Below are 14,597 nucleotides of genomic sequence, written 5' to 3' on the forward strand. Positions count from 1 at the left end.
CTGAACACACATCTTCACTTGGGAAACCTGAAAATCCAAATAACAGGAGAAGAATTTAACTTTACCTAGAGCTGAAATGAATTTAGAGAGCCAAGCAAAATACAAAAGTAGAAGAAGCAGTGGGAAGAGCCCTACAGGCACTCCTGGTCCCCGAGGAAGTCCAGGGAAGTCATTTCTGACTTTATCTCACAGAGTTCCTTGGGGAGGGCTGCCAGTGGGATTGGGGAAGGGCCACAGGGAGAAGGAAACTTCCAGCTGAACTTTGTAATAATTTTGACTGAGTACGAATTGTCCTGGTCAGGATCTGTGGAGATGAATAGAAAGTGCAGATATGAGCACAGAAGCCACAGCAGGCAGGGAGGGGTGAGGCCTGAAAGCCCTGCTTGCCTTCTCAGCACAGAGGCTAGTATCCCAGGGCAACATCCCAGCCCTGCATACCAGAGGCTTGGATATAAATTTGGCTCTTTGGGGAGCATGGCAGGAGTGAGACTGGCCTTGCTGGCTGTGTGGGAGTGGGGAGAGGCCTGTCACCACTGGCTTTCCCCCACTTCCCTGGCTACCTGTACAAAGCAGCAGAGGCAGCCATAATCCCCTGGGAACATAACTCCATTGGCCTGAGAACCACACCCCCATACCCCACAGTTGCCACAGCAAGCCCTGTCCAAGGATAGTCTGAGCTCAGACATGCTCAACTCTGCCCCCACCTGATGGTCTTTTTCTGCCAGCCCTGGTAGCTGAAGACAAAAGACATAATCTTGTGGGAGCCCTATGGCCCTCCCATCACCTGAGAAACCCAAATACTTATCCAGGTGACCTTAGGGCAAGCTTGTATTCCCCCTGTACTGCTGCAGCTGATGCTCTCTTGAAATCGCCACCTTCTGGCTGGAGGCCAATCAAGTCAAGCCATTATAGCAACTCATAACAAAATAGCCCTGCTCCAAGGAAGGAGAAAACAACAGCTAATTCCACCACTTGTAATGTCCTGGCTAACCAGAGGTCGAGTCTGTCCATGTGACAACTTCACTGTTAGCATAACCAGCATTTGAGAAAACCTGTGCACTAAACAAAACTACAACCAAGGACTCTCACAGAATCCACTTCACTGCCCTGCTACCTTCACTGGAGTAGGTGCTCGTATCCGTGGTTGAGAGACCTGAAAATAGATCACAACACAGGACTCTTTGCAGACACTCCCCAGTACCAGCCTGGAGCCTGGTAGGTCCACTAGGTGGCTAGACCCAGAAAAGCAATAACAATCACTGCAGTTCAGCTCTTGGGAAGCCTCATCTGTAGGGGAAAGGGGAGAGCACCACATCAAAGGATCACCCTGTGGGACAAAAGAATCTGAACAGCAGCCCTTGAGTCCTAGACCTTTCCTCTGACATAATTGACCCAAATGAGAAAGAACCAGAAAAACAATTCTGGCAATATAATTAAACAAAGTTCTATCACACCACCAAAAGATCACACTAGCTCACCAGTAATGGATTCAAACCAAGAAGAAATCTCTGAATTGCCAGAAAAAGAATTCAGAAGGTTGATTATTAAGCTACTCAAGTAGGCACCAGAGAAAGGTGAAAACCAACTTAAAGAAATTTTTAAAATAATACAAGATATGGACAAAAATACTGTAAAGAAATAGATATTATAAATAAAAAACAATAAGAACTTCTGGAAATAAAAGACATGCTTAGAGAAATGCAAAATACACTGAAAAGTTTTAACAATAGAATGGAACAAGTAGAAGAAAGAACCTCAGAGCTCAAAGACAATGCTATTGAATTAACCCAATCTAACACAGACAAAGAAAAAAAAATTTTTTTAATGAACAAAGCCTCCAGCCAATTTGGGATTATGTTAAATGACCAAACCTAAGAATAATTTGTGTTCCTGAGGAACTCAAAGAACACCCAGGAAATTCATTGCAAAAAGATAATTACCTAAACACACAGGTTTAGGTAATCTAAACCATCAGGTTATCTAAAGTCAAGATGAAGGAATGAATCTTAAGAGCTGTGAGGCAAAAGCATCAGGTAACCTATAAAGGAAAACCTATAAGATTAACAGCAGATTCCTCAGCAGAAATCCTACAAGCTAGAAGGGATTGGGGTCCTATCTTTCATATCCTTAAACTAAGTAATTATCCTTACTTTAGCCTCCTTAAAAGAATAATTATCAGCCAAGAATTTTGTATCTGGCAAAACTAAGCTTCATATATGAAGGGAAGATAAAGTCTTTTTCAGACAAGCAAATGTTGAATGTATCACTACCAAGAGAATTTGCCACTACAAAGTCAGCAGTATAAGAACTGCTAAAAGGAATTCTAAATCTTGAAACAAAACCTCAAAATACACCAAAATAGAACCTTCTTAAAACATAAATCTCACAGGACCTATGAAACAATAACACAATGAAAAAAAAAAACCAAGCAATTCAGGCAACAACTAGCACAATGAATAGAATAGTACCTCATATCTCAATACTGACATTAAAAGTAAATGGCCTAAATGCTCCACTTACAAGATCCAGAGTGTCAGAACGAATAAGAATTCACCAACCAAGTATCTGCTGTCTTTAAGAGACTTGCCTAACACATAAGGACTAACATAAACTTAAGGTAAAGGGGTGGAAAAATATATTGCATTCAAATGGACACAAAACTGAGCAGGAGTAACTATTCTTATATCAGACAAAACAGACTTTAAAGCAAGAATAGTTTTAAAAGACAAAGAGGGACATTACATAACAATAAAAGGACTAGTCCAGCAGGAAAATATTACAATCCTAAATATATATGCATCTAACACTGGAGTTCCCAAATTTATAAGACAATCACTGCTAGATGTAAGAAATGAAATAGACAGGAACACAATAATAGTGGGGGGCTTCAATACTCCACTGACAGAACTAGAAAGCATCAAGACAGAAAATAAACTATATCCTAGAATAAATGGACTTAACAAATATTTACAGCACATTCTACTCAACAACTGTGAAATATATATTCTACTCATCAGAACATGGAACACAGGCCAAAAATCAAGTCTCGATAAATTTAAGAAAATCAAATTTATATCAAGTACTCTGTCAGACCACAGTGGAATAAAATTGGAAATCAACTCCAAAAGGAACCCTCAAAACTATGCAAATATATGGAAATTAAATAATCTGCTCCTGAATGATCTTTACATCAGCAATGGAATCAAGATAGAAATTTAAAAGTTCTTTGAAATGAACGATAATAGTGACACAACCTATCAAAACTTCTGGGATACAGCAAAAACAGTGCAAAGAGAAAAGTTCATAGGATTAAATGCCTACATCAAAAAATCTGAAGGAGTACAAACAGACAATCTAAGGTCACATCTCAAGGAACTAGAGAAGCCTGAACAAACCAAACCCAAACCCAGCAAAAGAAAAGAAACAACCAAGATGAAAGCAGAACTAAATGACATTCAAACAAACAAAAAACAATACCAAAGATAAATGAAACGAAAACCTGGTCCATTGACAAGAGAAAGAAAATGGATAGACCGTTAGTGAGATTAACCATGAAAAGAAGAGAGAAGATCCAAATAAGCTCAGTTAGAAACAAAATGGGAGATATTACAACCAATACGACAGAAACACAAAAGACCATTCAAGGCTATTATGAACACCTTTATGTGCACAAACTAGAAAACTGAGAGGAGATAGATAAATTGCTGAAAACATACAGCCCTCCTAGATTAAACCAGGAAGAAATAGAAACTTTGGGCTGGGCGCAGTGGCTCACGTCTGTAATCCCAGCACTTTGGGAGGCCGAGGTGGGCAGATCACGAGGTCAGGAGATCGAAACCATCCTGGCTAACATGGTAAAACCCCATCTCTACTAAAAATACAAAAAATTAGCCAGGAACAGTGGCAGGTGCCTATAGTCCCAGCTACTCGGAAGGCTGAGGCAGGAGAATGGCGTGAACCAGGGAGGCAGAGCTTGCAGTGAGCCAAGATAGTGACACTGCACTCTGGCCTGGGAGAAAGAGTGAGACTCCTCCTCAAAAAAAAAAAAGAAAAAAAAAAAGAAATAGAAACTTTGAACAGACCAATAACAAGCAGCAAGATAAAAATAATGATAATATAAAAATTGCCAACAACAAGAAAGTTCAGGACCAGATGGATTCACAGCTGAATTCTATCAGGAATTCAAAGAAGAATTGGTAACAATCTTATTGAAACTATTCCAAAAGACAGAGAAAGAAGGAATCCTTCCTAAATCATTCTATGAAGCCAGTATCACCCTAATACCAAAACCAGGAAAGGACATAACAAAAAAAGAAAACTACAGACTGATATCCCTGATGAACATAGTTGCAAAAATCCTCAACAAAATACTGGCTAACTGAATCCAATAGCATATCAGAAAGATAATCCACCATGATCAAGTGGGTTTCATATCAGGGATGCAGGGATGATTTAATATACGCAAGTCAATAAATGTGACACACCACATAAACAGAGTTAAAAACAAAAATCATATGCTCATCTCATTAGACACAGAGAAAGCATTTGACAAAATCCAGCATCCATTCATGATTAAAACTCTCAGCAAAATTGGCATAGATGGGACATAACTTAAGGTAATAAAAGCCATCTATGACAAACCCACAGCCAACATTATACTGAACAGGGAAAAGTTGAAAGCATTCCCCCACCCTGAAAACTGGAAGAAGGCAAGGATGCCCACTTTCACCACTTTTATTCAACATAGTACTAGAAGTCCTAGCCAAAGCAATCAGACAGGAGAAAGGAATAAAGGGCATCAAAATTGGTAAAAAGGAAGTCAAACTGTTGCTGTTCACCAATGGTATAATTGTAGAAGGTATCAAACCCTACTCATCCAAAAAACTCCTAGATGTGATAAATAAATTCAGTAAAGTTTCAGGACACAAAATCAATATACACAAGCGAATAACACTGCTATACACCAACGGTGACCAAACTGAGAATCAAATCAAGAATTCTCCCCTTTTTACAATAGCTGCAAAAAAATTAAAATACTTAGAAATTCACCTAACTAAGGAGGTGAAAGACCTCTATAAGGAAAACTACAAAACACTGCTGAAAGAAATCATAGATGACACAAACAAACGGAAATATATCCCATGCTTACGGATGGGTAGACTCACTATTGTGAAAATGACCATACTGCCAAAAGCAGTCTGCAAATTCAATGCAATTCCCATGAAAATACCATCATCATTCTTCATGGAACTAGAGAAAACAATCCTAAAATTAATATGGAACCCAAAAAGAGCCTACATAGCCAAAGCAAGACTAAGCAAAAAGAACAAATCTGGAGGCATCACATTACCTGACTTTAAACTATACTACAAGGCTATAGTAATCAAAACAGCATGGTACTGGTATAAAAATGGGCACATAGACCAATGAAGTAGAATAGAAAACCCAGAGAGAAAGAGACAGAGAGAGGGAGGGAGGGAGGGAAGGAAGAAAGGGAAAAATATAGGCTCATACACTAAAATAAATGGAATCAGAATTTTTGATAATCTAACCCCTACCTCAATGTAGACATCCTTTTCAAGTGGAGGCACTTTAGCTTGAGTGACATTCCACGCCTGGCCTCTCCCCTACTCATTTACTCCACTCTCAGGGAAATTCACCCCTGATATTTCATGTAGGTTCTTTTCTATTTTCCTTAAGTGTTGGCTGGTCTGAGAAATAAAGGGAAAGAGTACAAAAGAGAGAAATTTTAAAGCTGGGTGTCCGGGGGAGACATCACATGTCAGCAGGTTCCATGATGCCCCCAAACCACAAAACTAGCAAGTTTTTATTAGTGATTTTCAAAAGGGGAGGGAGTGTACTAATAGGATGTGGGTGACAGAGATCACACGCTTCACAAGGTAATAAAATATCACAAGGCAAATGGAGGCAGGACAAGATCACAGGACCAGGGTGAAATTAAAATTGCCAATGAAGTTTCAGGCACACATTGTCATTGATAACATCTTATCAGGAGGCAGGGTTTGAGAGCAGACAACCAGTCTGACCAAAATGTATTAGGTGGGAATTTCCTCATCCTAATAAGTCTGGGAGTGCTACAGGAGACTGTGGCTTATTTCATCCCTTATCTGCAACTGTAAAAGACAGACGTCCCCAGAGTGGCCATTTCAGAGGCTTACCCCTAGGAATGCATTCTCTTTCTCAGGGCTGTTCCTTGCTGAGAAAAAGAATTCAGCGATATTTCTCCTATTTGCTTTTGAAAGAAGAGAAATATGGCTCTGTTCCGCCCAGCCCATAGGCAGCCAGACTTTAAGGTTATCTCTCTTGTTCCCTGAACATCCCTGTTATCCTGTTCTTTTTTCACGGTGCCCAGATTTCATATTGTTTAAACAATTTGTGCAGTTAACGCAATCATCACAGGGTCCTGAGGCGACATTCATCCTCAGCTTACAAAGATGATGGGATTAAGAGATTAAAGTAAAGGCAGGCATAGGAAATCACAAGAGTATTGATTGGGGAAGTGATAAGTGTCCATGAAATCTTCACAATTTATGTTCAGAGATTGCAGTAAAGACAGGTGTAAGAAGTTATAAAAGTATTAATTTGGGGAACTAATAAATGTCCATGAAATCTTCACAATTTATGTTCTTCTGCTATGGCTTCAGCCGGTCCCTCTGTTTGGGGTCCCTGACTTCCCACAACACTTCACCTCAGGAAAGAGAAGTGCATAAACTATTTTGTGAGTTTGGGAAGATAACTGAGCAACCTCCACTCAATGCCTTCTCAGCTGTCTTTCTTGGAACCAGCCTTTTTGTAGGAGGCAGATATTCTTGTCTATTCCTACCTGCTCACAATGGCAGACTCTACTCTCCTGTTGGGAGGGTTTGCCCACTTATGGCCTCTTCCTTCTTCTCCTCCTACATTCCCCACCTCCTCCTGATTATAATGATAGTGATAGTCAACATTTATCAAGTGCTTTCTAAGTGCCGAGTATGGTCCTGAGTGTGAATCATGCATTAACTTGCCTAAAGCCACATTTGCCAACCAGCTTTATCAATAACAGAGCTGACACTTTTTCTCCATCTGTATGAATCTTCTGTCTATCTTAAAATTGATTCCAAATCAGGAGTAGAGGAAGCATAATTAGTTGCTCCTTCCCTCTAAACCCAACACCTCCTCTGGCCAAACTCCCTTGCCAAACATCCTCCATGTCTTCCCTGAACTTCTCTCTCACAACAGTTTCTCATGTTCCATTGTTAGAGAGCTAACAAAGGTACATGTTCCATTGTTAGAGAGGTTCCATTGCTAGAGAGTCAAGTTTTTGTACATTAAAATACTTCTTCTTGGAACTTGCCTACTTTCTCCTAGTGGTTTTCTCTGAATAACCTAATTCCTCTTCTGCATAATAATTTTTCAAATATCTGAAAATAACTGTCATTTCTATGCAACTTGTGATCACTAAAGGAAACAAAAAAAAATTCACTCCCAAATACACTTTCTGACATATTTCAAGATGGCTGTTCAGATGACCTGAAGATGGGAATAGCCCTGCAAAGCTGCTTTTTGTGGAGGAGATTTGCCTCTGTAGAGAAAATCTGCATTGGTGAAATAAACAGCCAGGCTTTCTCTGCCCCATTCTGTCTAGATCTAGGAAGGATAGGCTCCTGGGAGAGAGACTGAAAGTCTGACACCTTATGGGGGCTGACAGAAACATTCTTTCTGAGAGCTATGTTGTCCAAAGGATCATCAGGATGGCTAAATAATAGGAAGGAGAGCATTAGTAGTGATATTGGTTTGGAAACCAGGAAGAGACAGTCTCAAATATGTGCCTAAGCTGGTGTCTCTTCAAAGAGAAGAAGGACGGTTGGGTATTACATGACAAAGGGTCCATATGGTTTGTTTGTTTTTTTTTCCTATCTCTTATAATATTCAATTCACTTTTCTTTCCTTTTTTTTCTTTCCTTTCTTTCTTTTTTTTTTTTTAAGACAGGGTTTCGCTTTGTTGCCCAGGCTGGAGTGAAGTGGCATGATCATGGCTCACTGCAGCCTTGACCTCCCAGGCTCAAGCAATCTTCCCACCTCAGTCTCCCTGGTAGCTGGAACTACAGACACATGTAACAATGCCCAGCCAATTTCTGTATTTTTTGTAGAGACAGGGTTTTGCCATGTTTCCCAGGCTGGTCTTGAGCTCCTGGGCTGTAGCAATCTGCCTATCTTAGCCTCCCAAAGTGCTGGGATTACAGGAGTGAGCCACTGTGTCTGGCCTCATTTTTCAATAAATTCAAAACCTCTGTTGAAATTCTCTACAGAAAATTTTCACCTATTGTGTATATCTTTTCACCTATTGTGTATATCTTTTCCACTATTCTCTTCAAAACATTAATTATAGCTATTTAAACATCCTTGCATCCTAATCTAATATCTATAGGTCTGTTTCTAAAGTCTTTTTCCTCTTGTTAATCAATCATATTTTTGTCTGCCTGGTATTTCTTAAATTTAATGCTGTGCATTATATATAAAAGAACCAGAGATGCTTAAAGTTATACTTTCTTCCACCAGATAGTGTTTTCCCTTCTTTCTGTTAGGCAGATATAAGAGACTGATCACCTCATGGCAGTCAGGGATCCAGCTTCATTGGCCTGGATTTCAATTTATATAAGGTGGCCTGCTGGGCCTTTGATTAAGACACTGTCAGGCATCCATCTCCTCCAATCTGAAAGACAATAGGAGAGCTAGCCCTTTTTTCAGAGTTTCTCGGCCCAGCTCCTCAGCCTCCCATACTATATAGCTTCAAAATTTGGCAAATCAACTAAGGGAGAAACCACCAGGGCAGGTCTCTTTCACGATATGCAGGACTGTGAAAGATTTCACTCTACTTTTAGAAGACATCTGTCTAGATCACCAGACTCTCATGCACTCCTAGAAACTAGTAAATATCCTGTGAGAAAATCAGCCATGTGTTAGGGACCACCTCAGGTTTCTTAGTCCATTTGTGCTGCTATAACAGAAGACCTGAGACTGGGTAATTTATAAAGAATAGAAATTCATTTTCTCATAGTTCTGGAGCCTGGGAAATTAAAAATCAGGGTGCTGGGGTCTTTTGAGGGCCTACTTGCTGCATCCTCACATGGCAGAATACAGAAGGGCCATAAAGTTTTTTCACATGGCAGAAGAGCAGAAGAGAATGAACTTATTCCCACAAGCCCTTTTTATAATGTCAGCTATCCATTCTTGAATGTAGAGCTCTCATGACCTAAACACTTCCCATTAGGCCCCACCTCCCTATACTGTTGCATTGGAGATTACGTTTCCAACATACAAATTTTGGGTGATGCATTCAGACTATAGCAGCTTCCAAATTTTCCCTCTACACTAACACAGTCAAGAAAATTTTTATTGTTCTTTCCTCCTCAGCCTACACTAAGCTCAATATTCAGCTCATGTCTAGAATCAGCAAATCTCCCCCCAACTCTCCCCTCAAGGTAAAAAATGGTTGATGATGTCAGGTCATCTGAAAAAGGTTCTGCCTCTCAGGAATTTTGGGTGATGATATCCCATTACTTCCTCTTTAAAGACTCTTTGATGCCTTTAAAAATAAGGACTTTGTAATTCCTCTGGCCTTCATTATTATTATTATTATACTTTAAGTTTTGGGACATATGTGCAGAACATGCAAGTTTGTTACATAGGGATACACATGCCATGGTGGTTTGCTGCACCCATCAACCCATCATCTACATTAGGTATTTTTCCTAATGCCATACCTCCCCTAGCCCCCTACTCACTGACAGGCCCCGGTGTGTGATGTTCTCCTCCCTGTGTCCATGTGTTCTCATTGTTCAACTCCCACTTATCAGTGAGAACACGAGTTGTTTGGTTTTCTGTTCCTGTGTTAGTTTGCTGAGAATGATGGTTTCCAACTTAATCCATGTCCCTGCAAAGGACATGAACTCATCCTTTTTTATGTCTGCATAGTACTCCGTGGTACTATATGCCACATTTTCTTTATCCAGTCTGTCATTGATGGGCATTTGGGTTGGTTCCAAGTTTTTGCTATTGTGAACAGTGCTGCAATAAACATACTTGTGCCTGTGTCTTCATAGTAGAATGATTTGTAATCCTTTGGGTATATGCCCAGTAATGGGATTGCTGGGTCAAATGGTATTTCTAGTTCTAGATGCTTGATGAATTGCCACACCATCTTCCACAATGGTTGAACTAATTTACACATCCACCAACAGCGTAAAAGCGTTCCTACTTCTCCACATCCTCTCCAGCATCTGTTGTTTCCTAACTTTTTAATGATCGCCATTCTAACTGGTGTGAGATGGTATCTCATTGTGGTTTAGACTTGCATTTCTCTAATGACCAATGATGATGAGCTTTTTTTCTTATGTTTCTTGGCCACATAAATGTCTTCTTTTGAATACCTAATAGACGTCTACAGAACTCTCCACCCCAAATCAACAGAATATACATTCTTCTGAGCACCACATTCCACTTATTCTAAAATTGACCACATAATTGGAAGTAAAACACTCCTCAGCAAAGGCAAAACAACAGAAATGTCTCTTCATATCCTTCACCCACTTTTTGTTGGAGTTGTTTATTTTTTTCTGGTAAATTTGTTTACGTTCTTTATAGATTCTGGATATTAGCTCTTTGTCAGATGGATAGATTGCAAAACTTTTCTCCCATTCTGTAGGTTGCCTGTTCACTCTGATGACAGTTTCTTTTGCTATGCAGAAGCTCTTTAGTTTAATTAGATCCCATTTGTCAATTTTGGCTTTTGTTGCCATTGCTTTGGTGTTTTAGTCATGAAGTCTTTGCTCATGCCTATGTCCTGAATGGTATTGCCTAGATTTTCTTCTAGGGTTTTTATGTTCCTAGGTCTTATGTTTAAGTCTTTGATCCATCTTGAATTGATTTTTGTATAATGTGTAAGGAGGGGGTCCAGTTTCAGTTTTCTGGATATGGCTAGCCAGTTTTCCCAACATCATTTATTTAATAGGGAATCCTTTCCCCATTGCTTGTGTGTGTCAGGTTTGTCAAAAACCAGGTGGTTGTAGATGTGTGGTGTTATTTCTGAGGTTTCTATTGTGTTCCATTGGTCTATATATCTGTTTTGGTACCAGTACCACATTGTTCTGGTTACTGTAGCGTTGTAGTATAGTTTGAAGTCAGGTAGTGTGATGCCTCCAGCTCTGTTCTTTTTGCTTAGGATTGTCTTGGCTATCCAGGCTCTTTTTTGGTTCCATAGGAAATTTAAAGTAGTTTTTTTAATTCTGTGAAGAAAGTCAATGGTAGCTTGATGGGGATAGCATTGAATCTATAAATTACTTCGGGGAGTAAGCCATTTTCACGATATTGATTCTTCCTATCCATGAGCATGCAATGTTTTTCCATTTGTTTGTGTCCTCTCTTATTTCCTTGAGCAGTGGTTTGTAGTTCTCTTTGAAGAGATCCTTCACATACCTTGTAAGTTGTATTCCTAGGTATTTTATTCTCTTTGTAGCAATTGTGAATGAGAGTTCAGTCATAATTTGGCTCTCTATTTGTCTATTATTGGTGTATAGTAATGCTTGTGATTTTTGCACATCGATTTTGTATCCTAAGACTTTGCTGAAGTTCATTATCAGCTTAAAGAGATTTTGGGCTGAGACGATGGGGTTTTCTAAATATACAATCATGTCATCTGCAAACAGAGACAATTTGACTTCCTCTCTTCCTATTTTAGTACCCTTTATTTCTTTCTCTTGCCTAATTGCTCTGGCCTGAACTTCCAATACTATGTTGACTAGGAGTGGAGAGAGCGGGCATCCTTGCCTTGTGCCAGTTTTCAAAGGGAATGCTTCCAGCTTTTGCCCATTCAGTATGATATTGGCTCTGGGTTTGTCACGAAGAGCTCTTATTATTTTGAGATATGTTCCATCAATATCTAGTTTCAATGAGACAGAAAATTAATAAGGATATTCAGGACTTGAACTTAGCCCTGGACCTAATAGATGTCTACAGAACCCTCCACCCCAAATCAACAGAATATACATTCTTCTGAGCACCACATTCCACTTATTCTAAAATTGACCACATAATTGGAAGTAAAACACTCCTCAGCAAATGCAAAAGAACTGAAATCATAACAGTTTTTCAGACAACAGTTCAATCAAATTAGAACTCAGGATTAAGAAACTCACTCAAAACCACACAACTACATGGAAACTGAACAACCTTCTCCTGAAGGCTACAGGGTAAATAACAAAATTAAGACAGAAATAAAGATGTTCTTTGAAACCAATGAGAACAAAGACACAACATAACAGAATCTCTGGGACACAACTAAAGCAGAGTTTAGAGGGAAATTCATAGCACTAAATGCCTACAGGAGAAAGCGGGAAAGATCTAAAATTGACACCCTAACAACACAATTAAAAGAACTAGAGAAGCAAGAGCAAACAAATTCAAAAGCTAGCAGATGACAGGAAATAACTAAGATCAGGGCAGAACTGAAGGAGATAGAGACACAAAAACCCTTCAAAAAATCCGTGAGTCCAGGAGCTGATTTTTTGAAAAGATTAACAAAATAGATAGACCAATAGCCAGGCTAATAAAAAAGAAAATAGAGAAGAGTCAAATAGACACAATAAAAAATGATAAAGGGGATATCACCATGGGACCCACAGAAATACAAACTACCATCAGAGAATACTATAAACATCTCTACACAAATAAACTAGAAAATCTAGAAGAAATGGATAAATTCCTGGACACATGCACCCTCCCAAGACTAAACCTGGAAGAAGTCAAATCCCTGAATAGGCCAATAACAAGTTCTGAAATTGAGGCAATAATTAATAGCCTACCAACCAAAAAAAGTCCAGGACCAGTTGGATTCACAGCTGAATTCTACCAGAGGTACAAAGAGGAGCTGGTACCATTCCTTCTGAAACTATTTCAAACAATAAGAAGAGAGGGACTCCTCCCCAACTCATTTTATGCAGCCAGCATCATCCTGATACCAAAACCTGGCAGAGACACAACAAAAAAAGAAAATTTCAGGCCAATATCCCTGATGAACATCAATGTGAATATCCTCAATAAAATACTGGCAAATTGAATCCAGCAACACATCAAAAACTTATCCTCCACTATCAAGTCAGCTTCATCCCTGGGATGCAAGGTTCGTTCAACATATGGAAATCAATAAATGCAACCCATCACGTAAACGGAACTGATAACAAAAACCACATGATTATCTCAATAGATGCAGAAAAGGCCTTTGATAAATTTCAACACCCTTCAAGTTAAAAACTCTCAATTAACAAGGACACAATTTTATTTACAATATCATTTTAAAAATAGCTGGGAGTAAATTTAAATGAGGAAGTGAAGAATGTGTATACTGAAAACTATAAAACATTGATGAAAAAATTGAAGATGACACAAATAAAATTGAAAGCTATCCCATGTTCATGGATTGGAAGAATTAATATTGTTTAAATGTCCATACTACCCAAATCTACAGATTCAATGCTCTCCCTATCAAAATTCCAATGTCATTCTTCACAGAAATAGAAAAACAATCCTAAATTCATATGGAAACATAAAAGACCCTGAATAGCCAAAGAGATCTTAATCAACAACAACAAAACTGAAAGCATTACACTACAGGATTTCAAAATATATTTCAAAGTTATAGCAGTGAAAACAACTTGATAGTGGCATAAAGACAGACTCATCAACCAATGGAATAGGAGAGAGAGCCCAGAAATAAACTGGGCTCACACATCTATGGTCAATTGATTTTTGACAAATGTGCCAATAATGCACAATGAGAAAAGGATAGTCTCTTCAAGAAGTGGTGTTGGGAAACTGAATATCTACTTACGGAAGAATGAAAATGAACCCTATCTCACCCCTTATGTAAGAATCAACTCAAAATGGATGGAGACTTAAATGTAAAACCTGAAACTCTAAAACTAATAGAAGAAAACATAGAGAAAATGCTCCTTAATATTGGCCTGGGCAGTGATATCTTAGAAATGATACCAAAAGAATAGGCAACAAAAGCAAAAGTGGATAAATGGGATTGCATCAAACTAAAAAGCTTCTGCACAGCAAAGGAAACAATTAACAGAGTGAAGAGACAAACCACAGATAGGGAGAATATATTGGTAACATACATTGGATAAGGGGTTAAAAATCCAAAATATATATAAGGAACTCAAACTACTCAATAACAAGAAACAAATAAGCCTATTAAAAATGAGCAAATGACTTGAGTAGACATTTATTTAAAAAAGACATAGAAATGGTCAACAGATACATGAAAAACCACACAACATCTCTCATCATAAGAGAAATGCAAGTTAAAAACAAAATGAGCAATCACCTCATACCTGTTAGACTGGCTATTACCAAAGAGATGAAAGATAAGTGTTGGCAAGGATGTAGAAAAAGGGAATACTTATACACGGTTGGTGGTATTGTAAATTTTTTCTCCAGCCATTTTAGAAGACAGTATAAAGGTTCCTCAAAAAAACTAAATAGAAAATTAACACATGATTCAGCAATCTCACTACTGGGCACATACTCAAAGG

Source organism: Pan paniscus, chromosome 1 (assembly GCF_029289425.2).
Source record: "Pan paniscus chromosome 1, NHGRI_mPanPan1-v2.0_pri, whole genome shotgun sequence".
Lineage (NCBI taxonomy): Eukaryota > Metazoa > Chordata > Mammalia > Primates > Hominidae > Pan > Pan paniscus.